This window comes from Neovison vison, chromosome 10 (assembly GCF_020171115.1).
Source record: "Neovison vison isolate M4711 chromosome 10, ASM_NN_V1, whole genome shotgun sequence".
Lineage (NCBI taxonomy): Eukaryota > Metazoa > Chordata > Mammalia > Carnivora > Mustelidae > Neogale > Neogale vison.
Window position 1 is genome coordinate 48,998,530 of NC_058100.1, and position 9,870 is coordinate 49,008,399.

Here is a 9,870-nt window from a genome sequence, read left to right on the forward strand (position 1 = left end):
GCTAAGACATCTGAACTTGGCCCTTGGAGATGTCTGAAGGATTCTGGGGCACCTGAGGACACATGTCCAGTAAAAGGAGATCCTGAGTGAAAGGGAACAGGAAAAAAAAAAGTCCTAAATTTGTGACTCGGAAAACTTGAATGGAAACCCAGCTCTTGCCTTCCTAGCTGTGGTTTCTCCTAACCAGGTGCTGGACCTCTCTGCGCCTATTAGTTTTTTCTCATGTGAATTCAGAGGTCAGGCCTAGGCCCAAAGTCCTATAATAATAGGAATTTGTGAACTAGGCCAATGATGCAACTGGCAGGACTTGAATGCAGTAGGACGTTGCTGTGTTGTTCAAATATCTGTCTCACAGAGGTGTTCCCCCATTATAAGAAGAAAAGAACAGGGTCGCCTGGGCAGTTCAGTTGGTTGAGGGTCCAACTCTTGGTCTCAGCTCTGGTTAGGATGTCATGGGTGGTGGGACTGAGCCCCACAGCTGGGCTCCGTGCTCATCAGGGAGTCTGAAGAGGCTCTCCCTTTGCCCCTCCCCCCACTTGTGCTTGTGCTCTCTCTCTCTAAAATAAGTAAGTCTTTCAAAAAAATGAAAAGAACACAGTTTAGGCTAAAACAAGAGATTCAAAGCAAGATACCAGGAATAACTCTGGACTGTCTTAAGTCTTGTGAGATACTGAGCAGCCGTCTGGGTGGTGGTGGGATCTCCTTCTGAAGGTGTTCGGGGATGATGGCCGATAGCTCTCCGATGAGCGCTTCACAGTATTGCCAGGAAAGGAGATTTCCAGTCAGGTTGCCTCCAAAATCCAGCCACTCCTTCGATTCTAGGAAGAACCCTGGGCTTCTCTTTGCCACAAATAAGATCTTTAATGCAAAGTTTCTGACAATTTATTCTAATGGAACAGAATATTTGTTTCCTTGAGGTATTTTTCTTCTTGTCAGTTTGGTACAAAAAAGCATGAAGGAGAAGAGCCTGGGTGGCTCATTCGGTTAAGTGTCCAATTCTTGATCTCAGCTCAGGTCTTGATCTCACAGTCATGAGTTCGAGCCACGCATCAGGCTCCATGCTGGGTGTGGAGTCTACTTAAAAAAAAAAAAAAAAAAAACCCTGAATGAAAGCAACATTCATTGAGCTTCTACCTGGCAGTCTTTCCACTTACTATCTTATTGGATCCTACAGCAACACTGCAAGGCACGTTTTCCCTACCAATTCTACAGATAAAGAAATTCAAAGAGTGGGGCGCCTGGGTGGCTCAGTAATTAGGGGTCTGCCTTTGGCTCAGGTCATAATCCCAGGGTCCTAGGATCAAGCCCCACACTGGGCTCCCTGCTCAGTGGAGAGCCTGCTTCTCCCTCTTCCTCTGCGGGCTGCTCTGCCTACTTGTGCTCTCTCTTCCTCTAATAAATAAATAAAATCTTTAAAAAAATAAAGAAAGAAACGAAGAAAGGAAGGAAGGAAGGAAAAGAAACTCAGAGAAAGAAACGAACTTGCTGTCACACAGCTGGGAAACAGAACTAAAGTCTAGGTCTATCTGGCTTGGAAATTCTTTCTACAACACCTCGCTGCCAGAAGGAAGGAGCTAAGTGTTGGTTGGGCACCAAGGGGGTTCCGGGGTTCCGGGCTTCCGGGAGTGCTCTAGACAAAGCATAGTTTACTTTGCTTGCTGAGGGGCAATGTACGTTCTGTGTCTGGGGCTTTCTCTGCTTAATCTTTTCCTAAGTTACTATCTCTGAGTATCTTCCTTAAAACAATGAACTAAACCCCAGTACATAGTTGGAATTCAAACAGACATCTGAAAAAACAAGGAGACAATGAACTTGTGAAGAGATGTTCAACTTCCTTAGAAATCAGGGAATTGCAAATTGAAATCGTAGTGAGAGCGGAGTTCATACCCACTACAAAAGCTGTAATTAAAGAAAGTCTCCCATGGGCAGTGAGGTTACTGAACACAGCAAACTCATGTACAGAATAATATTTTACCATCATTTCGGAAAACAGTGGGCCTTATCTTGCAATGCTGAACATTCCTATAACCTTTGACTCAGCAATTGTTGCACATATCCTTCTGTGTGTATCAACCATTTAATAGTAAAAATATCTTAAAATAAACAAATGAGATAGACACAGACATTGAGGAACCATGGCACTAAAGGGATTCACAGCAGCCTTAGATGAAGAGGCTCCCAGTAGGGAGAGGTCAACCAAGGAACAGAACAACAGGTGACCTCCAAAGGGACTGAACTCACCAACTTGGTCTCATTCATTAGGAATATGGAGGTCAGATAAGATACAGAATGTCCAGGAAATTTGAATTTTAGATCAAACAAAGAATGGCTTTTTAGTGTTAAGTAGGTTCCATGCAATCTTTGGGACATACTTATACTAAAATTATTGAAACTAAAAAATTATGAACCCATCTGAAATTCAAATATACTTGGTACTCTTTATTTTTATTGGCTGAATCTGGCAACCCTAATAATGAACCTCTTCTTATTTGTAAGGGAAACGTCTTTTGACCCATAAATCAAAACCAGTTATTCGACGTATAAAGAGAACCGTTTCATAACAGTAGGAGTTTCAGAATGGGTCTAGAATGTTAAGAGTTTGAAGTATAAAATCAGGCAGACCTAGTCCTGAGCCCTAGCTCTGCCCTTTGCTGACTGTTGTCTAAAGTAAATTATTCCTCTTCTCCTTGTGTTATTCCCCATTCAGGCTTCTACAAGTATTACATGGGGTGAGCTACATGACAGGTTCTCAGCACGGTGCTAGACACACCATGATGTGCCCTCAGTAATATGAATCGCACTTGTCCATACCCTGAGGTTCCTTTAAAACTAAACACTAGAATAAACTGATAGCATCTTGGTGGCCAGGACACCATCTTCATTTCTGGGATATTTAGGACAAAATCAGAGGCAAGAATCCCATCCCCCTGCCTCCTACCCCACAAATTCACTCATTGTCGGAGAGCTAGACCACAGGAGAAGGGACCAGATGACCTTGAAAGTCCTCCCAGCACTACCACTTGGTGGCCTTTATGTCCTTAGCAATCTCATGTTCCTGATGGCCACCGTTTTTATAACTGTAAGTGAGGGAAGTCAAGTTGGGTTCTAACCAGTGTGAGTTGGTCCAGTCATGGGGACGCACTCTGAGACTGTGAACCACATATTTGCACCCTTACTCTGGGAAATGTAATTTCCCTTGCTTTCTCAGTCCCATTCATAGCTCAAGTCCTTATCCTGGATCCAAAGAACACATACGTGATTCCGTGAAGACATGGCCAAGATTCAGAGATTTCAGAGACCCCAACAGCAACACACCATCACCTACAGAATTCCCTGTGTCTCTCCATGTCGCTTTCCTTGCTGTTGTCCTCACTGTGTCTATACTTCAGAATTTCTCTTTCTGTGTGTTTGTGTCTATCCCTATAAGCTACACTAAGATTATTTTTATTAGCATAGCACAGGTATAAGTAACAGTTTCTGTCATTACATGTTAACTCTGAGAACGTGGTCTATAAATAATTGATACTTGATAATATTGCCAATCATAAAAATGTCCCTGGAATGGAATATCCCTGTGTCACAAGAATGAGAAACAAAGTATCTAAAAGAAACATTGTCATGCTCTGCTTCAGCAGCTCCATAGCCATCAAATGACATGAAATGATGAAGAGGGAGATTGCCCTTATAGGAGGAACGAGATGGGTAGGTTTTGTTTCAGTGGCAGACCCTGAATTACGCGATGGCCATCCTTCGTAGGAGACAACTTCTCACAGCACGACTGAGGCCCAGAATTTACACCTGGCCATCAGCCCCCGAGTTGCACGGAGTGACAGAGGGCTTCAAGTGGTGTCTGAATCCTGATATGCCTCCCTGAGCCTGCGGTATTCCACAGCCTGCTCAATTTCCCTCTTTCCATCATCCAAGTCTCAGACAGTCTAATTTTGGCAAACTAATTGTGATTCGGCGCTCAGAAAAGCATCAAGCATATTTTCAGTATCTTTAGTTTTAGGATAAGCTGCCTTTCTCAGCAGGGCTGCTCACTTCATCCCTACCTCAACCCAGAAGTATGACCAAGGTGGCCAAGTCCTCACCAAGATGCTGATGGATGGGTCCTGCTAGAGGTCCCCAAAAGTGTCATGTCATGCTGTGCTTCAGAGAGAGCTCCAGCAGAGCTCATGAAACCACATAATAAATACCACTCCGGCTTCCAGCATGAAGGGCTAGTGGTTAAGAGTCCTGAGCTGGAGCCTCCGCTTTGGGCCACCATCTTCTCTGAGGGGGTGGGTCAGGACAATCCCTAAAGTCACTCCTTGTTCTGACATTCTGTGATACACACTGTCATGGGGAAGAGTGCTCTCCCCTTAATGCCAGGTGCAGACTCTGATGGGTCCCCACTGTTACCTCCTCAAAGGAGCGACATTTTGTTGTCCTTTCCCTTTTTGTTAAAAAAAAAGGGGGGGGGGAAAGGAAAGAAAAAAGAAGGACAGAGGAAAGAAGGGAAGGAGGGAGGAGGAAGAAAGTCTTTTGAAAACAGATAAAATTAAGACCACACAACAAAACCACGCTTTTTAGAGTGGCTTGGTAGTTGGGCATGGGGGAGACAGTGGCCGCTCTGCGAGACAGGGGCTTTGTAAGTGGCACCCATCCCAGGACCATGAGTCTTTGACCTCACTTAGTTATCAGATCCAACTTGTTTATTCAAAGTGAAATGTGGGGCCCAGACAACTTGCCAGGTGGCATCAGAGGTCGCCAATGGATCAGGAGATAAGGTACCACATCCTTCCCGGCTCCTGTGCCAGAAAGATGTGGGCCTCTTGGCCTCTGCTTCCTCATCTAAAACTCCCATCATTCGAGTTTCATTAGGATGACTGATGAAAACATCATCCATTAGCCCCAAATTGGTGTTTTGTTCAAAGAATATAAAAACACTGAGAAGTGTTAAGAAAAGGTGGAGTGATCCTGCCAACCACAGGAGTCAACGCCCCTCCTCTTGCCACCAACGGTCAGAGGTGGGAGGCAGACTTTGCTGAAGGGCTCAGGAAGAGGCTTCCTCCTTGTTTCCGTCACCGCAGTTAGACAAACGGCCCCGAACTGCGGTGACTACAGCAATGTTAATCATTACTGGGAAACGAAGACCAAGTCACTTAGCCATGGGATCTAGGCAACCAGGGGTGCAACATTCAAATCCACTTAGTTCAAAAGGATTTCCAGAGGAAAATTCCACTTGGTGTTCCCTAGGCCAGGGCTTTCCCGGCCGACTAGCACCAACTCCAGAGCTTCCTCCACTTCCACCCACCCTCGCTGCCCCATTCAAGAGCAGCCCCTGGGCTCCTCCCAGGCAGCAACTAAGGCCGGAGCTCCAGGCAGCTTCACATCTGGAAGGGACTTCTCGACCCCTGCAGGGTCTTTGAGAAACTTCCTCTCCCACCAGTCTGGTGATTGAAGCTGGAGGCCGGTGTGTGAGTGCGTGTATGGGATTGTTCTCGCGTGCACCCGGGAAGTTTCCATCCTGAACAAAACAAAATTCCTCCCTTTGAGGAGAGAAGGTATCCAAAGGCAGTGCTACTCTAAATATGGGCGGCAGAGAACGTCATAAGCAAAAATGCTCTTCAGCCTCACTTCCAGAGACTGAGTTGAACGATAGTAACCCGATTTCTTGCCTACAAGACTTCTCTGACATGCGCGGTGGGTCTCCAAGACTGGGATATGGCTTTCGGCGTCCTCGTTATTTCATTTGACCATGGGGTTCTTCCATAATGACAGGACCCCATGGAACTAATATTCTTCAGAATGCACTTTGGGAAAAGCTTTCTTTGAATAAAGATAAGAATTTCTCCTTTCCCTACTTATTAACCTCTGGTTTGGATCTTTGGGGACTGTTGTAGCCAGAATGGATTTAGAACGCAAGTTACCACAGCCACTCAAGGATATGATGGATATCCATTCAGGGGCCTACAAACCATTATTTAGCTCAGCTTATCTTGGCACCTGAGGAGACACTGATCTGTTTGTCCACCAGGGCTTCCTCATCAGAAAAAAAGCCTTTTATCTCAGAGGCCCGGGATCTCTGTGTAGAAAGACACCTGACCATTGTCCTGGAGCCCTTTACGTTATCCATGCTAACTTTGAGGTTAACTTGCCTTGACTTCCCCTCTTTATCAACCTGATCTCTTCTCCTAGGCTCCTCCCTGTGACTGGCCAAAAGATGCCCTTTATTGGGGTTCAGGTGGAGTGTGGTCTTATGCAGTGTCTCCCAAACTACAGCCTCTCAGCCCATCATGGCAAGAACTAAGGGCGAGTGTGTGTTTCTAGAAGTAATGGGCCTGAAATCAAATGCTGTGATTTTGTCTATTTTAAGGGTCAGACTCAGGAACAAAACTGATGGCTGAACCCATCGTTGGTTCTTGTACTGCTCCCGAAACAGAAACCAGCCTTCAAGACTCCCTTCATGAGCTCCCACTGCTGTCAGAGTAAAACCCAGCTCCAATCTGACTGCAGCCACCAAATATATTCCTACCTCTTAGCCCTCTGTCTCATCCTCCCCTAGCCCAGGCTCCTTGTCTCCTCAGAGGCTTTGACATTGATGTTCCTGCTGTCTGAAGAGTCTTCTTCCAGCTTCTTAAAAGAATGGCTTGTTCTCATTCTTCAGGTCACAGCTTAGATGTCACCAACTCAGGGAAGCCCTCACGGGCCTCTCTAGGGCATCCCCTTTCATTGATTTCCCAACCACCTTATTTATTTCCTTCACTGCCCTCTCAACAATCTCCTTCTTGTCTTTGCTGGCTCCATTTGTGTATTGCTTGCTCCATTCATTTCCTTCTGGTTGAGGACACGGCCTGTCCTGAACACTACGATAGTCTTAGCCCCCAGCAGATAGTTGTAGAGTGAATCAACAAAAGTCTAAAAGAGGGTTCCTCAACACAGGGGTTGCCGTGCATCTCTGCAGCTCTTCATTCTGTGATCTCATTTAAAACCCTGAATTTTCTACACGGGAGGAATTTACACCATGGAAATCAGCAAGTGCCACAAACCCATGCTTGATTTATTGTTTTGTTGACCGTCAGACTTAAGTAACAAAGAAAGTATTAGTAATACAGGTAAAGATCCAAAGCGTGTCCCATCTGTAACTACTCTATTGTCAATGGCACAGAAAACTGAGAAAATATTCATGTATTTTTATGTGTGTGTGTGTGTGTGTGTGTGTGTGTGTGTGTATGCACTTTTTTTTTTAACCCATGAAGCCAGTTAGTAGCCAGTTACCAACACACAACTGGCTTGGACCTTGCTGGTCTTTGCAATATGGTGTGACAAGTGTGTGATAATGTAGGGGGGGAGCAATAGCTTCACCTGGACCCACTGGGGAAGGCATGTCAGAGGAAGTGAGTTCAGTTTTAGCCTAATGGAAAAATGGGAAGTTTTCAAGCTAAATACTATGGGGATGGGAATTCCAGGAAAAGAATCCACAAAGATTATAAAATATTTTGTGCAAATTCCATACCCTGCTTTGTTTGCTCTGTTATTGGCCTTTACATCAGGGGACTCATGATATATATATATATTCTTCTACATCTTGTTTTTTTCAAAAACAAGGATTAGTTTTCATCTATCGATGCATAAGCAGAGTTCATTCCTTTTTACTGCTTATAGAGTTTGACACTGTATGCACTTATTGGTCTATTTATTCTTCTACTGTTGATGTACATTTGAAAACTTACATAAATTTATAAATGAATTAATCATACTATAAACCAAAGTCATTATTTCTTAATTAGTGATCACTTCATTTTACTTCAAATTACTATTTACTATTTTGGGTTCCTTGTTTCAGGTGTTTTGTTTTGTTTTAGATTTTATTTATTCATTTGAGAGAGACAGACAGACAGACAGACAGCACTAGCAGGAGGGACAGAGGCAGAGTGGAGAGAGAACATCTCAAGCAGACTCCACAATGGCCATGGAGCCCGGCATGGAGCTTGATCCCAGGACCCTGAGATCATGATCTGATCTGAAATCAAGAGTTGGATGCTTAACCCACTGAGCCACCCAGGCGACCCCTTGTTTCAGGTTTTTGTCTATAAAACAATGCTGCCCTGAGCATTCTTCTCCGTGTGCCTTGCACATGTGAAGAATGCAACACCTCCTTGCAAGCAGAACTGCTGAGTCATAAAGCATGCAGGCCTGTTTACAACTTTGCTTCAGGGTGTCCCCTCTTTTTCCAAGTAGTTGAACCATGGGCAGTCTACCAGCATTTTTATTCTACCACACGCTATTGTTGACACTTGCTATTGTCGTATTTTTTTAATTTTTGCCCATCTGATGGGTGTAAATGGTTTTGCATGATCAGTTTAATTTGCTGTTTCTTTGTCTTTCATGAGTTCTGTTATTTAGCAAATTTTCTAAATGGCCCAGCTGTTCTGGCCCTGGTGTTTAAGGGAAATAAATTACCCCATCTTTTCTTATAATAGAAATTGTATGACTCACTTTATTATGCCCAGGTGATATGTTTGCCAGCCACTAGGTATCAAAAATACCTTCATGCCCTAACCTGAATTTGGTCTTTAGTCATGCAATGCTGATTCTATGTTAGTCAGTCTAAATCAGGTCAAATCTATGTTAGTCAGTTTAAATTTGGGGAAATAGGGAACTCCTTCAGACAAAGTAAATCTACTTCCGTGGGCTTTTGGACCTTCTCTCTCACCCAAGGGAGAGAGAGAAGTAAGTGGTGCCATTAATTTATTCAGTATTTTGAGTATATATCAGGCCCTGACAATAATTAAGAACATGGCCCCTACTCTTCTGGAATTTACATTCTAGGGGCACATACGAGGAGTCTAGCCCCACACCCCTTCCCATCTCTCCAAGTAACTATGTCCTTCATTCATTCAACCAGCTTTACTGAGCACAGACTTTGGGTCCTGGCATTGCATGAAGTATCGGGACTACCTCTGGGGAGACGTTCTCATTGCATGTGCTGCCTCCAGGAACACCACGGGGCAGTTGGCTTCAAGGCTAGCTGAGGACCCATGGGGCCCGTAAGGGAGGAACTGACTGGATCATGCTTTGGTGGTTAGCCACGTCAAGCAGCCATGTTTTTCAAAGTGCAGTTGACTTGCCTCAGAAACACTTTTCAATGGCTGTTAATAATGCAAATTCCTGCACCCCTACTCAATGAGAGGTTGACTCAGTGGGTGTGAGAGCTCTGCACTTTCACCAGCTCGTCGAGAACTCGCCTGAAGTTCAAAACCACTCTCCCTCTAGAGTCACGCCGCTAGAGAATGGTGGAGCGTAAAGGGCATAACTCACAGATATGAAACTGCAGATCAGGCCCCACGTCCAGGAGGTGGAAACCCCAATGTGGTGGCTCCCTGCGCAGGGTTCCTGGCCCTAAGGAATTGTGTGCAGACAGACTCTGAAGCAGCAGGCTGCCCTGCGCCCACCGAGCTGAGGTTGGCTCGGCGGGTCAGTCAGTGAACTTTGCTTCTGGGATTCCCTGAGGGACGTGGGCTGCCCGACGGCTCCACATACCTCTGGGCATCTGTCCAGAGAGAGAACGCACATGCTGGAACATTCCAGCCCCTAGATGGCCCCTCTGGGTGGTTAATGGCATCGATTTACAAACACAGCATACCAGGAGCCCCACTAGCTCCCAAAAGGACTCTCGCTGAAGAGCAAAATAACACACAAAAGGGCCTGGAGCCACCACGGACCCAAACATGAACAGCTGGGAGATGTGACCTCCTCAGGCCTCCGATACGGAGGATGGGGTGTTACTTCCTGAGTTCCTGCTCAGAGGAGGGGAGGACCCCCTCTCCCTTAGCAGGTGCTCCATAAATGTCAGCTGCGTGCTGGAAGAAGCGTGACAAAGAGCGG

General features: G+C 45.3%; 1 long non-coding RNA gene across 1 annotated transcript in view; it reads left to right on the top strand.

Annotated features, from left to right (window-relative positions):
- Window positions 1-7,854, top strand: part of LOC122918594 — a 38,441-nt gene extending 30,587 nt beyond the window's left edge. The window contains exon 4 of the long non-coding RNA XR_006386632.1: window positions 7,829-7,854. This is a non-coding gene — a long non-coding RNA (uncharacterized LOC122918594). The remainder of the gene's footprint in view (window positions 1-7,828) is intronic.
- The last annotated feature ends 2,016 nt before the right edge of the window (window positions 7,855-9,870 follow it).